General features: G+C 42.1%; 1 protein-coding gene and 1 non-coding gene across 3 annotated transcripts in view; both read right to left on the bottom strand.

Annotated features, from left to right (window-relative positions):
- The window catches only part of LOC117224039 (Organic anion transporting polypeptide 30B), a 121,665-nt gene extending 103,529 nt beyond the window's left edge, over nt 1-18,136 (bottom strand). Inside the window, exon 1 of one of the 2 annotated variants that reach the window (XM_076528686.1) lies at nt 17,838-18,136. The gene's annotated coding sequence lies outside the window, so the exon portion shown is untranslated. The remainder of the gene's footprint in view (nt 1-17,837) is intronic. The other variant, XM_076528685.1, reaches the window with a different exon arrangement.
- A 1,112-nt stretch (nt 18,137-19,248) lies between these two features.
- Nucleotides 19,249-19,320, bottom strand: TRNAP-UGG (transfer RNA proline (anticodon UGG)). Its single transcript has one exon. It is a non-coding gene; the product is annotated as a tRNA-Pro (tRNA).
- Nucleotides 19,321-22,990: the final 3,670 nt, after the last annotated feature.

The following is a 22,990-nucleotide window of genomic DNA, read 5'->3' as shown; positions in this document are numbered from 1 at the left end:
ATTTTTGCGCGCCGGACGCGTGCAATTATTTATTCGAACGATATTTATTCTCCGCCCGAAAGGATAATTAATCGCGCTCGATCGGGGGACCGGGTGATCTTTCGGAATTTTTTTCTCGAGAACTGTAGATCTTTCGATTTTTGAGATTATGTTTTCGTACTTGAAACGATTCGTTTTAAGGAGCGTCTCGTAATTGTTTTATCGAGAAATATGCATCGACCGAGTCTTCTTTCCGACGGACAGACCTCTGGAAGATCAACCATAATTTTCTAATATTATAATAATATTAGAATAATATTATTATACTACTATTTATTATATTATTACATTATATTATATATTATATAATATAATACTATTATTATAAATATAATAATAATAATATATATAATAATAAATGTGATATTATTATAATATTATATATAATATTTGCAAATATTTTTGCAAATAGAACAATTACGAGATGTTCTCCGAGATAAGTCGTTTCGAACAGAAAAATCGTTCGTCGAATAAATTGTCACGGTTTACGGAGATGAAAATTCCAAAATATCAGCCTTCTTCTAATTTCTGATTGAACCTTTTCTTTTTTAATGTCGCTAAGTTTCAATTTAGCGATCACGACACTGAAAGTTTCAATATTTTCCTATTTTGTCAGCTGAACAACTCGTTGAGCACAACAAAGACCAAGCAACCGATGATTCGATGGGATCGCTATTTCGGTAACAAGGTGCAAGTTGCACAACGACGCGTCTTAATTGGACACCTATCGTGGGAACATTCGCGTGTGGGCGACACCATGGGTGACACTGGAATTCATTTTTATCGTAATATATTGGACAAATTGAATGTTACTAGGATTTGCAGAATACAAAATATTCGAGAAATATACTAGAAAATAGAAATATATATATATATATATATATACTATAAAATTATACTAGAAAATTATATTATATACTATAATTATACTACAAAATTATACTATAAAATTATATTATACTATAATTATACCATAAAATTGTGCTATAAAATTATATTATACTATAATTATACTATAAAATTATATTATACTAAATTATACTATAAAATTATATTATACTAAATTATACTATAAAATTATATTATACTAAATTATACTATAAAATTATATTATACTAAATTATACTATAAAATTATATTATACTAAATTATACTATAAAATTATATTATAAAAAATATACTAGAAAATTTTCATTTTCTAGTTTCGGTTTCATCAATTTTCGTCACTTAACGTATTAACCAATTACCAAGCAGCAATTAAGCGAATAAGTAAATGCTAGTATAACAAAATTGTTAATTCTCTAAAATAAAACCGTCTTTCCGATCGAATATTTTAACAGCGACGCATACACTGTATTCGACGAGTATACTCGTCGCTCGATTCTCGCGGCACACATAGGCGCGCGCTCTAAAAAGTAGGCGCCGCAGCTAACTGGTTAATAAATATTAACGACGGCCGGCCAATGAACGGCGACGATTCAATCCGTCCGATAATTTATTGGAGCCGTCCGCGTGCGCGGATCCGCGTCGAAAGCCGGGAACGAATCCTGGCCGCGGGAAGACCGGCGAACGCGATCGCCGTATTATGCCGCTTTTATAAAGAGCAACGGGCGTCTAATTTCCTGGGCCGTAACGGGCCGCCGTGAAAGTCATCACAATACAATGACGGATAATGGCGGCGTCTCCGGTCCCCCGTCGCCCCCCCTCACCCTCTCCTCCTCGCAATCGCTTTATCCGCGAGCGCCTCCTCGAAAATGAATTCGCTCGATTCCTCCGATCATTACTTTCTGTCTGCCGCGCCATTCCCACGGACGAATTACGGTACACGTTGTGAATTAATAACGAAACACCTGACACACCCGCAGCTGCCGCCGCCGCTCTACAGTCACGGAAAACGATGGAACAGATTGTATTGTATAACCCATTGTATTATAGTCGCGCGGCTCAATCCGCCCCCTTTTACCAACCGCAGGAACATTTAACTTGCACGAAGTTACACCCACGATGTTTGCTCTTTTCAAATCGTTTCGCGCTTCGGGTCGATTCGCCTTGCAATGCTGCGAGAGAGAACGATCTCCTCGTTTGCTATGATTTCTGCAGTTTTTAGCGGTCATTGAAACGCGCAGAAACGATCGAATCGCAGGCGACAGTTCTTCTCCTTAACTTGCACGAAGTTACACCCACGATGTTTGCTCTTTTCAAATCGTTTCGCGCTTCAGATCGATTCGCCTTGCAGTGCTGCGAGAGAGAACGATCTCCTCGTTTGCTATGATTTCTGCAGTTTTTAGCGGTCATTGAAACGCGCAGAAACGATCGAGTTGCAGGCGACAGTTCTTCTTCTTAACTTGCACGAAGTTACACCCACGATGTTTGCTCTTTTCAAATCGTTTCGCGCTTCGGGTCGATTCGCCTTGCAGTGCTCCGAGAGAGAACGATCTCCTCGTTTGCTATGATTTCTGCAGTTTTTAGCGGTCATTGAAACGCGCAGAAACGATCGAATCGCAGGCGACAGTTCTTCATTCGGATTTTCGAGAAACAGAAGTAATTACACGGGGCAAACGATGATGATATTAGCGTTATCGTATTAGACCGAGAATCTCTGTGGGAAATGAAAAAATTGTCCTCGCTTAATATCGTCGGATACGGCTCGAAAGGAGGCCGTGCAATGCGAATGCAGCACGGGAGGCGGACTACAAAATCGGTTCGATCGACACCGAAAATTGCGGATACGGTAGAACCGGCTGAAACAAGGTCACAGCCGGCAGCGCCGCGTTCACGCGAACGCTGTTCATTATTTCGTTGCGGCTGGCCCACCCTCGGAGCGACGCCCACCGTCGACGAGTCACGACGATAACGAAGAAATGCGGGACGCGTTATCGGGACGAACGGTTAACGGGGCACGTGTGCACACGTGACTCTCGGTTTCGACGCGTCGAACACGGAGAAGTATCGCGGATCGATCCGATGGATCGCGAAGATCCGCGCGGACATCGTAGGATCTCGGTGAATTTTTGGACGGATATGGACTTCGGGACTTCAATTTGTGGAAAAGATGTTTCCTCGAACCGGTAACCTTTTGGAACTTCGATAACCGGAATATTTATTTTATCAGATAACGCTGTTGTTAAATGTAACGTCGTGAAATTAAAACGTTGAAATTGAAGTTCGAAGCGCTCGATTTGATCACACGGTTCGGAGCATTGCAAATACATGCATACTAGTTTCATTCTAATTCTCGAAAGTGGTCGAAGTTCTCAAGAATGATTCTAAGGGCATCCCTGTGGTCATTTGACGCAACTTTTTCCTTAGCGAAAATGCGATCCGAGGTCTCGTTTACGAGTTATCAACGAAAAACCGTGACCAATAAGTAATCGCGCGCGGCTGGCGCCCCGCCCTCGCAACCACTGCCGCTGCGTCATACGGCCGACGCGACGCGGTAGTGGCCGCGAGGGCGGGACGCCAGCCGCGCTCGCTCTCCGATTGGTGCACGTTTTTCGTTGATAACTCGTAAACGAAGCCTCGTAGAACAATTTCGCTAAGGAAAAAGTTGCTCCAAATCACCTCAGGAATCCCCCACTTCCCGGAAGCACCATAATTTCGGGACACCCTGTGTACAGGAAAAAGCGAGAGCTCCCGTGTGATGTAATTTTACGGAGAGATACGGTTCGTCCATCGAATTTTTACCGAGGCCGTAGAAAGATTCATGGCCACGCGAGTCGTATAATTTGCATCGCGATGTTTCTTTCGCCACGAGGATCGGAAAGTTTCTCCACTTTCGCTACTCGAGCGCCAGCGTAACCATAGTTTCGCTACCTTCCTTCTGATAACTTGCCGGACATCGGGAGCAAGACGTCTCCGCGTTTAAGCAGCGAGTCTCGTAAAGGGAGAACTTTTTTTATGGGTCACCATGGCCACCGTTCGCGCAGGAGAGCCACCGGAGTCGGTCGATAAATTCGTCGGTTCTCCGCGTCGTCGTCCAAATCGAATAAGGAACTTCCCCCACGATCATTATTATTATTATTCGACGACCCGGAATTTATTTATCCCGCCTTTTCGAAGATAATGCTTCCTTGCGGCGTCCATCGATTTTCGGCGCCGCGATCCCCGCCCGTATTTTCAATTTTATGCCCGCGGTCGCTCGACGAGCGTCCTTTTCTCCTTTCGAAGTAAATTGGACTTTTGGTTCGATTCGGCGGCGGATTCTGATCGCGAATTATTCGACGGCGGGAAAAGGCGAGAGGGTGGGGGGGGGCACCGTATTTCGCTGCATTCACGTTCGCTGACACAGATACACGTTCGACCGTGTTTCGCAGTTTTCGACGGTTACAGACCGAATTCCGTGTAATGCTGTTCCCGACTTTATAATACGCTCCAATTCTCGGTTTTTTCCCTCCCCCGATTTTATCGTGCTTTCCTTTTAGTCCCTTTTAGTCCCCCTCGCTGGGACCCGGAATTATGGGAGAAACTCCGCCACGGATCCCTTCCTCTGGGAACACGCGTCGTCGTATACCGCTGTTTTTATCATTGCTATTTTATATTCGCACGAGATCGATTTTTTACACCGTCGTGGAAACCTTTTTCACGTTTATTGCGATAGACTTTTCAGTTTAAAAGTCGAGCAGTTCAAAATGCCCCGCGGTGCAAAGTGTCCGCTCAAATTCATCGGAATTCTTCAAGTTTAGCCAGTTTGGAGCTCGTTGGCCACTCTAGAAAATGTCGAACATTGAAATTCGGATTGCAAGAAATCTAAAGACCTCAACAAATTGTTATTGCACAATTTATCTGACCTTTTTTCTCACCGGAAAACGTATTTTCTCTCTCAAGACGACCGATGAATCAATCTCAGCTGCCAGGTGCCAATTAGGCTGCTCTCTCCTGCTCGATAAAATAGCTACCATGTTTCGCAGCACTTTCGATCTCCTAAAACACGGCGCTCATTGTTCCGCTGCTTAATTAGAACACTTTGAAAGCAAAATTAAAGCATCGGTAATCGTTCGCCGAAAAATCATCGACATTTCAGCAGTTCTGGCTCCGCAAAAAGCTATCATAAAATCATATTTTTTAATAGATATTAAAGCTCGAAGTCTCTACTTTACGGTACCGTATACCAATCTTTAAATCATGCATCACCGCGACTGCAGTATCAAAAAATCAAGGACACGTTCGCGATATCGAGAAAGTGCTAAATTCGTCGCGAAATAACAGCGATCTCTACGGAGTTGCAGTCGCGACGATGCATTACATTAAAAATTAGAATACGTCACCATAAAGTAGAGACTTCGAGCTTCAATTTCGTTTAAAAAACGCGATTCTACGATATCCGTTGACGGAGTTACAGCCGTTCAAAGATCGGCGATTTCTTCCGGCCGAGAACGGCGCTGCTTTAATTTTGCCGTCGCGACGATGCATTACATTAACAATTAGAATACGTCACCATAAAGTAGAGACTCCGAGCTTTAATTTCGTTTAAAAAACGCGATTCTACGATATCCGTTGACGGAGTTACAGCCGTTCAAAGATCGGCGATTATTTCCGGCCGAGAATGGCACTGCTTTAATTTTGCCGTCGCGACGATGCATTACATTAACAATTAGAATACGTCACCATAAAGTAGAGACTTCGAGCTTCAATTTCGTTTAAAAAACGCGATTCTACGATATCCGTTGACGGAGTTACAGCCGTTCAAAGATCGGCGATTATTTCCGGCCGAGAATGGCACTGCTTTAATTTTGCCGTCGCGACGATGCATTACATTAACAATTAGAATACGTCACCATAAAGTAGAGACTTCGAGCTTCAATTTCGTTTAAAAAACGCGATTCTACGATATCCGTTGACGGAGTTACAGCCGTTCAAAGATCGGCGATTATTTCCGGCCGAGAATGGCACTGCTTTAATTTTGCCGTCGCGACGATGCATTACATTAACAATTAGAATACGTCACCATAAAGTAGAGACTTCGAGCTTCAATTTCGTTTAAAAAACGCGATTCTACGATATCCGTTGACGGAGTTACAGCCGTTCAAAGATCGGCGATTATTTCCGGCCGAGAACGGCGCTGCTTTAATTTTGCCGACGACTGTACTTCGAAAGCAACACCGCGCGCGGCCTTTTCCCCGTCAACTGATTGGCCGGCATCGAGTAGTTAGCAGTTCCAGCGAATTCGAGATAAAAGGAAATTGTGGCGCGATTTTATCGAGCACTTAATTATGCTACATCCTGTCGCGAACGGAAGAAAAATCGCATCAACAAGATATCGCCGGCGGCGGGGCAGTGTCCATCGAGGTGATACGATGCTCGACCGATTCGCGGCCGTTCGGAACGTCGAGCGGGGCAGAAATCATTCGCAGTTTCCGCGAACTACGGAACGACGAGCCGGGAATAATGCGACGTTCGGGAACACGCGGCCGGCGGCGCACAGTGGGCTGGATCGAGAAATTCAGTGACATTCTGTTATAACTTTTGAACCATCGAAGATATTGCAATGAAATTTTCACGAAAAATATTGAAAAAATAGCTATTTCCAACTATAGATAATTAAATTTTTTTCACATTTGTTAACGAATAATTTTTAATTGATTTTCATTGACATTTTTTGTGAAAAAAAAATTGTTCAAATATAATGTCACAAACTATTTGTAACATTACAACACTAACGTACCTGGAATTACTAGTGGGTCCTCGTAATCAGTGTGGGTATAATACCGACTGGAACACAGAGAGATTATCTTTGATATCTTTAACCTCGAAGTAACGTAACGTTGATATCTTTAAAACGTAATAATTTACAATCTGGTTCGCCTTGGTGTGTAACTTTTACAGAATTATGTAGAGGAAAGTATCCTGAAAATATACCGTTGTCCGAAACCGTGAGTCCTTGGGTGTCAAAAGATATTCCTTGTCGAATGTAAAGAATTTTTACACTTTTTGTATTTTATTAAACATTATATTTAACATTTTATAATATATATTTGTAATATATTATATTATTTATATTATATTATAATATATACTATTATACATTATATATTATATTATATTATATTATATTATATTATATTATATTATATTATATTATATTATATTATATTATATTATATTATATTATATTATATTATATTATATTATATTATATATATATATAAACATTTTATATTTTTACGATAATCTTAATTTAAGCTACTGTTTCCTAACGAGAAATATTGCCTCCTAATGTTAAAAAAGAAAGCAAAGGAAGGAATTAATTAGGTTCGTCGGGACATTGCGAGGAAAAGAAGCATAATTTTTGGCGTCAAATGTAGTGCTCAAAATGTTCAACTTTCAATTGTCGTATCTATTACAATTTATGATCATTTTTATTAATATTTCCACTTTCGAGGGTAACGGACATTTAACAAGCAATAAAAATTGACTGTGAATTAGGTTTTTGTCAAGAAGTCACTGAAATCTTCGATCCCGGCTCACTGTGCGGTTCGCGGAACTTCGTCGAGGAGCCTGGAAAACCGGATCGAGGCCGGGCTCGGGAACCCGATACACTTCGATCCGGCGTCGCCGGAGCGTCGCGTGCATTTTTAATGCCGGTTAATTGGCCGATACAAATCGCGTCGAACGGTAACAGCTGCCTACCGTTCGAAATTAGCGCGGCCGATGGCTTTCGATCGTCGCCGATTTTGGGCGACGCGGTCCCCGGGGATCGTTGCCGGCCGTTGACACGCCGACAACGGAGCACGGATAATCGATTCGCCTACAGATCGAGATACCGAGAAAGCTGCCTATCGAGAGTAAACGTTCGAAGTTCAACGACTATCTAAACGGTTCCACGAATTCCTGTTCTCGTTCGGCCAGCGACTTTGACCGGACGTCGATCGACAGTGCCGTCGTTCCTCTTATCGGTTTCTCGATCTTTTTGTGCACGAAAATAAATGTTAACAATGCCGGTACACAGATCGGCAGTTTCCAGGAAAATCGATTTTCAGAGAGGATCGCGGATCTTCGATTTTGAAGACGCCTTACGATTCCAATATACGATAATAATATTGTACCATTATATTGTATTTGTCATTTGAAGCAACTTTTTCCTTAGCGAAAATGCGATCCGAGGTCTCGTTTACGAGTTATCAACGAAAAACACTGACCAATGAGTGATCGCGTGCGGCTGACGGCCCGCACTCGCGACCAATACCGCTGCATCCTACGGCCGACGCGACGCGGCAGCGGCCGCGAGGGCGGAGCGCCAGCCGCGCTCGCTCACCGATTGGTCAGCATTTTTCGTTAATAACTCGTGAACGAAGCGTCGTGGAACATTTTCGCTGAGGAAAAAGTTGCTTCAAATGATCTCGGGAACCCCCTCATTTCCCGGAAATGCCATAATTTTGGGACGTCCTGTATATCAACAATAATACTCCAATGCGATTCTAGTTTGCACAATTGGCGTTCTGTGGACTCTGCCGAAGACGGTGATATAAATGAATATTGAATTATTGATGCGGGAATGTGTTAAAAAAATTGTTAAACCGGAAAGGTGGCCCGAAATGTAATAGTCAACAGTAGACATTTATTTCAGACACGTTTGAATTTCTTTCGAAAACCGAACGTGGACGAGAAAATCTACTTCAAACATGTTTGAATTTCTTTTAAAAACCGAACGTTGACGACAGAGTCTATTTCATGGTTCGTTTTTAATCCCTCGCGGTATTTTGTCGAGTCTGACTCGCGACGAATATTTTTATTAACGGACATTATTCCGTTCTTTCGAGCCGGAATAAAATTCTGTTCTCTCCGCGTCAGTGTTTAAGTACTCAACGTTAACGTAGACACGCGATATATATTTCATTATCTGCTAAAATATTATATTTCATATAATATTCACGATATAAATATATAAAATAATTTTAAAATTTATACATAAGATATTTACCAATCGAGAAGCTTCCGCCCGTTTCAATTACGACGAAAATGGTTACGACAACGGAACGAAATATCAATATTTAACCGTAGCGCGATCAGCGCGACGAAAACTGATCGCTGCGCCAAGATCGAGAACCAGCGGCAGAGCGCCGGCTCGACAAGACCCCCGGAAACCTATTTGTATTTTGAGAACGAAATGCAATTTGTAACTTCCGCGAACGCCGTCCATAAGTCGGCGGATGCCTTTCCCGCGTGGCCTAATTAGATTTGCCCGGCGCAGCACGTTTGTGTAGTCCCTGAAAATAAATTGAAAAATATCCGCGTTAGCTAGAAATCGGGGCGCCGACGGTGACCTTTCCGCTTCGGCCGTTCCTCGAGCGTGTCCCCGCCTCGATAACCTAATATTAAACTGTACCACGTGGTCCGGCAGAGTCCGCAGAATAATACTAATCAAGTTAGAGCCGCGTCGCTATCACTGCCGAGGCACGGCGACCGAAGTTGAGGATTGATGTATCGAGCGAAGTGGCGAAGGCTGCGAAACGCGAAGAGAAAAAGAGACAGAGAAAGAGAGAGAGAGAGAGAGAGAGAGAGAGAGAGAGAGAGGGAGACGCGGAGGACAATTTACGATGTTTTTAACAATGGACGGCTGACCAGGCTGGTCGCCGGCCGACTAATTAAGCCGCAACACCGGCCGGTTAATTGGCGCGACGATTAAAAGCCCGGGCGCTGGGCGTCGTTTTCCATAGGGCAAGGTCAGAGTCCTAAGGACTGCGGCAATGTTAGCTAGCCGTGCCACCGGCTGACGGAGCGACGGCTGCGTAAAAATAGTTCGACAGACGACGACGGGGTTCAAGACCTCGCCTCGCAGATACTGCGCCGGGATGATAACGTTATCCCTCGAATTACGGCACAGCTGTGTCTGCCTGTGCGCGCAAACACGCGGGCCGAGCTAACGACGCTAACTGTGGCGCGCTTAAGCCCCCATCATGTCGATAATCAACGGTGTTTTTCATTTGTACTAGGATCGAACGAGAAGAAAAATAATTTATAGCTCGACAAACGTGGTCTCGAAACGGTTGGTCACGATCTTATCTCGATGCTTGAAAAGTGTGTCCTAACAACAACGTGTTTGCTCGCATTCGATAAGCTTCAAATAATTGAAACGAAACGAGTCAACTTGGCTGAGCATTCGTTGCTTCAAATCAAATCGTACTTTCATCTTGCGCGCGGAGGAAAGTGAAAGCATTCTTGACTAGATGAAGTTAAAACTATACGGAAAGCCTAACCGAAATGAGTGCGAAATCGTAAGGAAGACTCTAAACAGCAGAGAACTTTAGAGCGAACTTTGCACTCGAGTGGTTAAGTTCCAGTATAATTTCTTTGTACAGGATGTCCCAAAGATGTCTCGCAATCCGAAAGCGGCGGGTTCCTCAGGTCGTTTGAAGCAACTTTTTCCTTTACAAAAATTTTCTCCGAGGCACCGTTAACGAGTTATTAACGAAAAACAGTGACCAATGAGAGGCGAGCTCGGCTGGCGCGAGGCGACCGAGCCAATGAGCGGAACTGGGCTTCGTGCGCTGGTTGGCTGGGCCGCCTCGCGTCAGCCGTACTCGATTCTTATTGGTCACTGTTTTTCGTTAATAACTCGTTAACGCTGCATCGCAGAAAATTTTTGTAAAGTAAGAAGTTGCTTCAAATGATCCGAGGAACCCGCCGCTTTCGGATTGCGAGACATCTTTGGGACATCCTGTACAAAGAAATTATACTGGAACTTAACCACACGAGTGCAAAGTTCGCTCTAAAGTTCTCTGCTGTTCCTCGGGCCGAGGAACCCGCCATTTCCGGATTGCGAGAGATTTTTGGGACACTCTGTATATTATCATATATATTTATTATATTATCAAAGTTTAAATTTAAAAAATTGTTCAAAGCATATTGACGTATAAAATGGCAGTATTTTAACGCAAAAAATGGAAATACTATAAATCAGAAATATTGTTTTCAGATTTACAGCGAAAATAGAGCTTCGAGCGCAAAGGGTTAATAACTATAAGAGCCTACCGAACAATAAATATGTCTGGACTGCGTTGTCTTGTAAGAACGACAAGGCTGCCTTCATTTAGACATTTCACCATTTATATTGTACATATTGTACGCTCGTATCAAGAGCATCAATCACGAGTCTTAATCAACGAGTCTTAATCAACGAGTAGAAAGACCGATTACAATGTCAACAGTCTCAAGATCAAAAACACGAAACTGATCAAAATGACTGTCACGCTAAGTTCAATGTTCAAATGCTCCATCATGCTATCTCCGGTGTCCCATGATTCACCTATAAAGCACTTTTAGCCGCTTTTGAACTGTGTTCGCAAGTGAATCACGCTCGACGATCAATGCTTTCGTGGGTCACACACAGTGTGAAACCGTCTTTTTCCCTTTTTCGTCCGATCGGTTTTTCTATCTCGTCTGCGCGGAAATTTAAGACGGGTTTGGGTGCGACAAGGAGCGCCCATCGACGCCGCGGGGACATTTTATTGCCCGGGAAAGGCGCTACGGTCCGAAAGAAGAGACACCCGGGTCACAATAGCTGCCTGTCCGTCCCACTTCGAGCAGAGAGTATCTATCGCTGGTCTCGAATGATTCGGGTGGGGGTGGAACAGCTGTTACGACCTCCGGTGCGCGTTCCGGCACCTTTTGTCGACCAAAAAAGAAAAAGACGGACGACCATTAGAGGTCGACGGCAACGTTGTTATCGAGGCGAAGAAATTACGAATACGTATCGGGCGATATCTACGGCGATGAATCACGCCGGAGACGTTTGTTTTCGCGTGCAAATGACCGTCGACGTTGGGACAGAGATTAGACAGGTCATGCGACCCTGAGAGATACCAGCAGCCCTCCGCGGCTCGGGTTTCGGTCAACTCTTTTGTCTCGGGTCTTGAAACACGAGCGCAATGGCTCTCCGTCGATTCTGCACAGTGTGTGTCTCCCATCGTGTGGCTCTGCTTACAGGGGTGGACGCGCAATCGAGACGGGGGTGCAGAAACAAAATCTTCGATACCGGCGGCTCACGCCTCCCAGTTGTCGCGGAAACTATTTTAACCCTTTAACGCACAGTTCTTTTGAAAAAGAACCGTCCAAAAAGAATCAATTTTTTTATGTAAAAAAAAACACAATTGTTAGAACATTGTTAGAACAGCAGAAGAAGATATAGCCGTTGATAAGCAATATCCAACAAAGTCCACATCCTCAAAGGTTTCCATTTGTTACCGCCCCTGATTCAACTTTTCTTTTGGTGGAGAATTTTGATATACTGCGCTTTTGTTCCATGGAAAAAGGCTATATTTTATTCTTGAATAAATATGTGTTACAGCTTACAATCCCATGTAAATGATAAATAATAAAACGATCTCTTTTTCTTTGCTTTCACATTGTTATTTTCAATTCTCGATTATATTCGAGCGTGAGAAATTATAGCAGCATAAAATACAACGCCGCTCGAATTATCTCGAGTGCGCACAGTTTGGCCCGTTTAGCGCGCTCGAGCGTACAAGTTAAGGGGTTAACCCTTGCAGAATGAGCTCTTCTAGCAACGATCGACGGTGCTTAGATCGAGCAGGTGCTTAGATCGTTGACAAATCTTTTAAAGAATATTTTGAGACCGTTGAATAATACTCTGGGTCGCGACGGACCCCGACCTCGTAGTCAGAGGGTTAACAAAACCGCTGTGAAATTGGCGCCAAGTCGTGATCGACAATTGTGGCGCGAAAATGCGCGAGCTTTCATTCGAATTGTTGGATAATAATTCGCGTGAAAAGAACCGCTCATGTGCCGCGAGAGGCTCGATGTGGGTCGAAGGTGACCCGATATCGGTCCGCGGCGACGCTATTTCCGGCCTGCTGGCCGAGGGTTAAAGTTTCGCAGACACGAAAATACATGCGGAAATTATGCGCGCGATACACAGGGTGGCGAACTTTCTCATGTGGGCGAACTGCTTCTTTTTTATCAATTTCACCCCCGCGACCCGACCCTTTTGTACAAATAATGGGAACGCGCGGCGAAGAGTGACGCGACTCTGTGCACACAGAGAATTCAGAGAAATTTCCTCGAAAAGCGTTCGCCATATTTTGTGGAGGCTGCGACGCGGAGGCAGCGATCAAAAATATTCGCGAAGCCCGCGACCGAGTGAAAAGTCGAACGTCGATTTGAAAATGTTCGCTCTTGCAACCCCTGTAACACGACTGTGATACGCTTTGCGCAGCGAAAACGAATTTTATAAACCGAACGAGCGATTAACGCTTCGAACAGCGATCGCGAAAAATTCCGAAAACCGGTAACATAAAAATCAAGATACGTCTCTCGATCGTCACTTCGTCAGCCTTCCGCTATTATTAACGCGTCGGTCGCACACGAGCGACGCTAATTTTCGACTAGAGTTTTCAGAATTCATTCCTATCGTAACACGCTCGAGCGTACTGAATTTTTCCTGGGATGTTTAAAATTCAGACGAGTTAGAATACCGTTCGCCGTGATAAATTCTAACTTCCTGGTTTCGGTTTCATAAGCCTGCTGCGGCACAGTATGTAGCATCGTCTCAGACTCGTGATGAAGATTTTAAATAGAATCTGCTACACGTGGACGTTCGGCGTCTATTTGAAACCGAGACACAAATCGATTCGTTTGTTATCAATAATTGATCGCCGGGGTTAACGCAGACACGCGATAAACGTAAATCTTGCTCTAGCGAGGAATACGCCATTGGCAAAGAAATTGTAATTGATATCGAAGCGAAAGAAATCGTAAGTTAACCCATTTCCTGGTCACTATCACCGGAGCGTATACTACTGTGATCAAAAAGTAAGGTGAAATTGTCATTTAAAACTTCCGGACATTAGGAAGGCAGGCAATTGTTTTTTTCCTAGGTTGGTAGGACTGTCTATAACAATTGCCAAGCGTCTGTTTGTTAAAAGGTTTAATTATCTCCGAGTTACACGTGTTTTAGTAAACGACCAAAAGTGAATTTTTCGATTTTTACAATGGGTGATTTTGTTGAGCAAAGAACTTGCATCAAATTTTGTTTGCGGAACGAATATTCTTGTGCGAACACGTTGAAAATGTTGCGAAAGGCCTTTGGTGATCAAACTATGGCACAAAAAAACGTTTATAAGTGGTACAACGAGTTCAATGCGGGCCGAGAACGCGTTGAAGACGAACCGCGCTCTGGACGACCATCAACGTCTACCGACGAGGGCCACGTCCAAAAAATCGAAGATTTGGTGCCTGAAAATCGTCGATTGACAATAAGAGACCTCGCTGATAGTGTTGGAATATCATTTGGTTCAGCCCAAACCATTTTGAAGGATGTTTTGTGTCTCAAACGCGTCAAGTCTCGATTGGTGCCATGTCATACTGCATTGGTTCTTCGCGACTTTTTTTGCCAAAAACTCGACTCATATCGTTCCGCAACCACCGTATTCGCCTGATTTGGCTCCGTGCGACTTCTGGTTATTCAGCAAACTCAAAAGGCCGATGCGGGGACGCCGTTTTGACACGATTGAGGAGATAAAAACCGAATCGAAGAAGGTCTTGAAGGCTATACCGGAAAAAGACTATTCCGACTGTTTCGAGGACTGGAAAAAGCGTCGGAAACAGTGCGTTTTATCGGACGGGGATTACTTTGAAGGGGATAAAATTGATTTGGAAGAATAAATAAAGAATTTACATTTTATAAACAAATTCACCTTACTTTTTGATCACAGTAGTATATACGCGGCTGCGTTCGGTATTGAATCGAAATATTTAATTAATAAAATAACACACTCGCTAACAGTATAAGATCACAGGACAAGCACCGATACCGATACCGATAACTGTTACAGTGCTTGGATGCAATGATGATTTGTTATTTTGCTTCTCTTTGTTATCTTTGCAATCACTATCGCCGGTGCTGTGCACATACTGAAATTCGTTAGTCGTTAAAACTTATTCGTAACCTTAAAATAGAAATGGATGGAATTCTGGAATCTGAAAGCAGTTTTTCTGATTGTAGCGCAGACAAAATTATGCCGCTAAAAAAGAAGACGAATTAGAGATAGCGATTGTAAAGTGCCTATATGCATCCCATATTTCAAATATTACCACACCGAACAAAATTTCTAACAAATAATGCAGAAAAATGATTTTTTTTTTACTTTTATACAATTTTACACCTAAATATGAAATAAAAATTTTTCGGTGATATGGGCCTTTTTTCATATTTCCATATGATGCAAATGGGTTAATCGAATTGCTTCGATTTCGTTGGAATCCTTGACTTTCGACATTCGACCACGTTGGCCAATTTTTTGAGAAACCATTTATACTGTGACATATTCGAACTGAATTTGACTAGTGATGAAGATTTTAAATAGAATCTGCTACACGTGGACGTTCGGCGTCTATTCGAAACCGAGACACGATTCGATTCGTTTGTTATCAATAATTGATCGCCGGGATTAACGCAGATACGCGATAAACATAAATCTTGCTCTAGCAATCAATTTTTTGAGGAACCATTTTTACTGTAACAATTTTCGAATTTCAACTGAATTTGTCTAGGATGTTCCGAAAGCGTTCTAACGTCATCCGCTGCTTCAGCTTTTCGGTTTTTGGTTTACTTAACACGTTGAACGGCCAGCGTGAATCGATAGAGTCTCTTTCGGCGACACGAAGCAAAAACAAAATTTACAAAAGGCTTTGTAAATTGTCCTGAGTGTCCAGAGTCGCCCCAATAAATAATAATAAAACGTTACAATATTTTAACACTAAACCTACGAAGCAGTAATAAAGCAGTAATGTCACTTCAAGTTTCAATCCATATGCACATGTTGATTTCAGACATATACGACTATCTCTCTTTATCATTGCATTTACACACATGTACTCTCCTAAATAAACTGAAACAAAGATGTCTCGTGTCATTATTAAGCGAGACGCGATCGTGAAAACATGGCTACCGATGATAATGCCAGACCACATGCTGCTTTGGCGACTCGTCAGAAAATCGCAGAGCTAGGCTGGCAAATTCTGTCGCATCCACCATACTCCCCAGACCTAGCACCCTCCGATTATCACTTGTTCCTCTCTTTGCAAAACTTTTTACAGAAAAAAAGAATCAAAACTGAAGCCGATATCAACCAAGCACTAGTTGAGTTCTTCGCCTCTAAAAATAAATAATTTTTTAAAAATGGCATTTACAAGTTGCCATCACGCTGGCAAGAAGTCATAAATAACGATAGAAAGTATATTCTACAATAAATATTATTAAATGTATGAAAATTGTGTTATATTTCAATTCAAAAACGGACAGACCTTTCCGGTAGACCTGATACTAACTGGCATGTACTGCTTCACAAAAGTGAGATCGAATTTATTTGTAAAAAAAGTTTTTATTATAAAACCTGCTCCGATAATATAACTTAATCAAGCGTTTTCCACGAAAGAGTCTCGGCACTTTGCAGGATTGCAAAATAAGAAAGCGGTCACTTTGACCGCGGTAGGTTTACTGTTAAATACAAATTCAAATATAATAAAGTATAATAAAGTACAATAAAATATATATAGTAAATATAAATATAAAATATAATATAAATATAAATAAAAATATAAAAATATATAATAATAATAATAAATAATAATATATAATATAAATGTATATATTATTATATATTTATATATAAATATAAGAAATATATAGCAAAGTATAATAAAATAAATAAAGTATAATTTGTTAATATAAAACTGCCGAAAACATAGCCGTCACCCAGATACGGGTGACGCGGACGTTCAACGTGTTAATCGAATTGCTTCGACTCCGTGGGAATCGCAAGTCGAGATATCGCGGACGAATTTTGTAATCCATACAGGTAATCTCGTCGCTTTTGACCGGCCGAGGCGTCTGGCGGTCTAGCACTGTCTTGAGAAACCGAAAAGAATAGAACAGAGATAGTGTCCTATCAGCTCGGCAGCCACTGTATCTCTTATCCCCCGTTGTACGCGTCACGCGTGGCCCCGCGAAAGAGGCTTCCGTCTCGGTGTTGTTTACCGTCGGTGCACACGTACCCTGCGTAACGACGATAAAAAGTCCCGGGGAAGAACCTACGATCTTCCAGCGGCCGAGATAACAAAAGATTAAAAGACACGGCGTGACCCGGAGAGAGAGAGGGAGGGAGGGGGGGGGGGAGTGCCGTCGAGAGTCCTACGGTTCCGCATGCAGGAGAGGAGCAACGACAGATAACAAGCGATAAGGATCTCCCTCTCAACAGGCGAACCTGTCCGGGATCCGACTGCGGGATTACGGAAACTTTCCTCTGACCTATTTACCGATTGATGCTGCACGGACCGCGAACGCCGGGCTTTCCGGGCCGATTTCGAGAATGCTTTTTTACCGAGGGAACAATCTATCGTTCCGCCTTGGCTCCTTATAATTAGGCACCAGCCAGCCCCGAAAACTCCACTACGGATCCTCTAAAACCCTACCCCCTGCAGCTACGCCGTTGCTAACGACTCCTATGATCACAGGTACCGCACAGCACCCTGCGATCGGAGTTACCTAAGCGGAGTTGAGGTACACGATTATCTCTGTTGTGTTACGAGAGAAAGACGTTCTCTCCCGCGAGGAATCTTCTCCGTTCCCGTGGCTCGAAAGTTCGACCAGGGGTTCACGGGACTACGGACACTTCCCGTGCAGATCGCACGGAGCGTTTTAGACGGGGGGGAAGAGAGAGAAAAGAAAAAAAGGTGACTCGGTCGAGCAGAGGTTTTTTTTTGTTGGGAGAACTGGTGGTGGTTCGGCCGATCGTCGCCGGGGTGTCTAATTCAATTAAAGGATCTTAGAAGGAAGGACTTACCGAAAGGACGCACGAACCACCTCTCGAGACTCCTTTGTATCCAGGGCAGTGAAAAATCCTCGTGACACCGAGATTACCGAGGTTTGCATACATCTAAGCACACACATCAAACACTGGCCCCGGGCACTGAACGAATCCTCGACGCACGCTCGCCACGTACTCTCGCGATCTGACCGGTAGATCGGTGAGAATCACACGAAAATCACATTGATAGCGTTCCGACCGTCAGCTTGCTTCGGTGATCGTAGACCAGCTGTGTTTTTGCCCGACCATTGAGGAACTGGTGCATGCGCGCCGCTGGTTCCCGACGCCATTTTAAACCTGCCCGAGGAGTAGGGAACACCGGAGGCGGGCGATTCGAAACGGTCGCGGGGCACGCTGGGAAACCGAGCCAGTGGCGGACAAAAAGTAATCTGATTAACGCGTTCGCTGCCGTGTCATCCGTGTGTATGTGTATGTGTGTGTGTGTGGGTCACGGAAATATACACCGGCTAAGAATGCCAATGGGGCGTTCGTCTAGAATTAAATTAACGAATCAGTCCGCACTTTTTGTCTGGGTTCTACGACGACCCCGGCGTGTACCAGCTGTTTTTGTGGAAATCGTTATATAGCTGTCAGGGGTTGGAAATGAATTTTTCCGAGTGTATCAAATTTATTTAGGATCTCCAGATTGCAAGAATGTTGAGAGAGTATTCGGTGTCACACGTCGTAACGAATTATTTTTATTTTATGGTTCACTGTATATCAAGAGTTTCCTATTACAATAATAAATTGCATCGAAAAATTTATCTAACGGTATATGTATTTTTGGAATGTTTCTTCCTTTATTTCTTTGTAATTGTTGCAAAGGACTTGAACAAAGAGCTATGGATTCTATAGTTCTGTGATAAAATTCCATTTTGGGTAAAATTCCATTTTTATCTTTGGCTTGGTGCCACTGTTCAGTGTGGTGTCATTGTCTCCAATTTATTGAAACAATTTTTGTTCGATAATGAAACTGTGAACTGTTAATATTTGTTACTAATTAGACTCTATCTCTGCAGATGTTTACTCCAAACGTGACATCAGGGAGACTGGCGGATCTTGTGTATTCAGTGATAAAGCATAAATTATGAAGTCTGATAAAAACGTAAATGACCTAATTATGAATATGAATTAAGCTGTATTTGATTAAACAGCTGCGTTGCCATGTACTCGTATCCTATCCAGTCTCGGAAATATTGTATTTTTCATGACATTATTTCAATAAAATGTTGTCTTGTACACGCGTTCTAAGTAAAATAAGTTGAATTTCTCGAGAAAAATATAATAATAACGTTGCAAGGATTTTTGTAGCAATGTTTGTTGTTAATTGAGAAACGATCTGCGTAAATTTTAAGTATAATGTACAATTGAAAGTTAAAAAAAAATTGGGCCTCTCCGGGATTTGAACCCGGGACCTCCTGCACCCAAAGCAGGAATCATACCCCTAGACCAAGAGGCCTCTTGTTAGGACTTTTAATAATTCCGGTCATCAATTCTATAAATAATTGAAACATTCTTGTAATCAACAGTTTGCAGTCGCGTATAAATAATAAATGAAAATCTAAATTAAACGAATGAAATTATATTTGAACGTTTCCGTCTTATCAATTGCAATATTATATTTCCAAATATTATCGCGTATTATATATTATTTCAATATAGGGTGTACATTTGAAACTTTCGTTAATTATAAATGAACAATGATTTCAGACGAGAATAATAAAAAATAATTTTCATTGTCTCTGTTGGTAAGGACGATTACACCGATAAGAAATATCGTAAGATGGTTATATTACCGAATACGAAAAAATTATATTAAATGTCACAGCACAAACGCGGTATAGGAATAGACTGACGTCATAAATGAGGTATACGTCTATGTTGACGATGTGGACATATAAGTGTATTTCGCTAGAGGGCGTGAGACAATCTCTGGTTTTTAGCAATATCGGTATTTCAGAACATGTGACATATAACGCCATATGGTGTCCAGTCTACTCTGATACCTCGTCTGTGCCACAAGGCTTAAGTATGGTTTGTGCGATGATATTCGTGGTTGATATGTCTTATTATTTAGGTTAACTGTCTAATCGAAAAACTTAGCATTCAGCGAATTTTATCGGTGACATCAAGAATGACGTCTTTCGTGGAATATTTTCAATCGTTGTCATGCATATGGTTCGAAATAGGCGATAAACGCAATATACTTGCGTCTATGCTGGCCGGAACATTGGTAAACATCGAAGTTTGCTTTGAATGTGACACTGACATTACATCACTTTATTCTTTTATTTGATTCTACGTAAAAGTTGTTGTTACTTCGCAACGTTTTCTTTCTAACATAATTTTTATTCAGCATTTGTTGTTACTTCATCGCAACGACAAATAATTTCGATCGAGTCGTAAATCTTTACGATTGAATTTTCATTCGAAACAAGTGTTGGACAGAATATTTTTTCTTATCCTAAAACTTCTATGTAATACTAGAATAGAGTGATGTAAAATATATCACCTGGCTAAACTTCTTTTTTTATGATTTCAGTTCTTTGTAGGATGGTGGTTTATCATTGATGCGCATGCTAAATATCCAAATGAAATATCAAGCGATCCAACTTAAGCGGGTGGTAAGAAATTTCGACAAAGAATTTAGTGCGCGGAATTATGACAAAATATTCGAAAGCACCAGGAAGGTCCACAAACCTAACCTGGCTGCCTCGAGGAGAGGAGGACAAGGCCGAAGCCAGAACAATGGCGAGCCCGATAGTGAAGGATTTCGCCACCCATCTAAGACAGCGCCACGGGACAGCTTCGTCACCACCAAGTACAACCCCCTCGCGGAAGAGGGCGCTGAGTACATGGAAACGGAGGGGCCTTCTGAAAATGCCCCCACACCAAAAGGGAAGGGCAGAATGCCACCTATATACATAACAAAGTCAAAGATTAAAACCATAATAGCACTGATCTCAGAAAATGAACTCAGCACAGAGGCATTTACGGTAAGACAACTCGATGAAGATACTGTAAGGCTCAACGCCAGTAACGAGTCTGCCCACTTTAAATGCTTAGAAATCCTGAAAGAAAAAAACCTCCGATTCCACTCCTTCACCCCAACCCACCTTAAAAATAAGTCATTCGTCCTTAAGGGCATCCGAGGAGGCTTCAATGAAGCTGAGGTAATGGCCGCGCTAGATGATCTCAAAATTAACAACATAACCATAACAAAAATTAACAAACTACAATTCGACCGCACAAATAGCAACAAATACCACTTCATAGTACAAATAGACAAAAATAGTAATCACCAGGAGCTACTAAAAATCAGAAAACTGCTAAGCCAAGCAATAAGATGGGAAAGGCTTAGAAAGCCTAAAATCTTTCAGTGCAAAAACTGCCAAAGAGTTGGACACGCCAGCTCTAACTGCAATATGGGGTTCAGATGCGTCAAATGCGCACAAAGCCATGAACCGGGAAAGTGCAGCATCGACAAAGCAGGTAGCAAAAACGCGCTAAAATGCGCTAACTGCGGGGAAAATGGGCACCCGGCCTCTTACCTGGGCTGCCCATATATGTCTATGGTATTGAACATAAAGAAGCAAGTACACGAAAACAAAAACAGAAAAACTCTCGAAAAAACACAAAAAATTCACAGACAATTTGATCCCAGCATCTCATACGCAAACATCACAAAAAACAATAGAATGCCATACACACAACATATAGCACAACCCGAAACACACACCAGAAACGAAAGGCTCACCCCCCAAAGAATACCGACCAACAGCAACGAAAGAACACAAGTTCAAGCAACGGACAATAATAACCAGAACAACATAAATATAAGCCAAATACTTGAAATATTCAGAAATAGCCTAGACGAGATCAAAGAGCAACTAGCCGATCTCAATAATAAAATCACACAAAACACACTGAGAATAGATTATTTAGCACAATGGACAATCGAGTAATGGATCACACAACCACCAGCAACCCAATCAAAATATCAGCGATAAACGTAAATTCACTGTGCACAATCAAGAAAAGACTAGACTTACAAAAATATATCGAAGCTTACAAACACGACATCATACTGATCTCAGAAACCAAACTGAACAACAAACACAAACTGAAACTAGACAACTACGACATAATTAGGACAGACAGAGCTCCAAACTCGAGAGGCGGAGGCACTGCAATAGCTATAAAAAACACCATCAATTACACTATGGTCACATACCCAAACTCAAAGAAAAATAGAATCATAGAATACACAGTGATAAAAATAATAGTAAACTCGAAAAAAACATTACTCATATTCAGCATATACGCCCCACAATCCACAAAAAACACATTCATAATAGAGTTCGAACAACTTTTCAAAGACTTTCATCTGGACAACGAAAACATTTACTTCATCATAGCCGGCGACATAAACGCCAGAAATACACACTGGGGTGACTCAAACACGAACGACAGGGGCAGACGATTACTACAATGGGAGAGCGACAACTGCATATCACACAAAACAACAATCTACGCAGCTGCCAACCCTACGTACACCAAAGCAAACTCTTTCCTGGATTACTGCATAACAGACAGCAGACTAGAAATTCTGAACCTCATCAACAACAAAATAAGAACAAACCCATACGACAGCGATCATAATGCACTAACATTCGCAATAGAACCAACCACACTGTTCCATGGATTAACACCAACTCCTCCGAAACCCCACTCATACAACTATAAAAAAACTAATTGGCGAAAATTCGCCAAGCGGGCCGATAAGCACCTAAATAATAAACTACCGGATAATAGGAATCTCACAATAAATGAAATAGACGAAGGCATCAACTACCTCGAACTGCTTATCACAAAAACAATTAAAGAAATAGTCCCATCAAATAAATCTAGCAATACAAACTATTATCAAAAATACATCAGCAACAACACTAATAAATTACACGCGGCAAAGTCATGTCTAATATCGAGGTTGCATTTCATCAGGTACCAAAGCCCGAGCAAGCACAGCAGACAGGAGACGAACAGAATGAAACGGACAATAAAAATACTCAATAAAAAACTCCACATCGAAATCTCCAAAGCAGCAACCGCATACTGGGCCTCCATCA

Source organism: Megalopta genalis, chromosome 2 (genome assembly GCF_051020955.1).
Source record: "Megalopta genalis isolate 19385.01 chromosome 2, iyMegGena1_principal, whole genome shotgun sequence".
NCBI classification, from domain to species: Eukaryota; Metazoa; Arthropoda; class Insecta; order Hymenoptera; family Halictidae; genus Megalopta; species Megalopta genalis.
The sequence above is the reverse complement of the archived record's forward strand: the minus strand, read 5'-3'. Positions and strand labels throughout refer to the sequence as shown.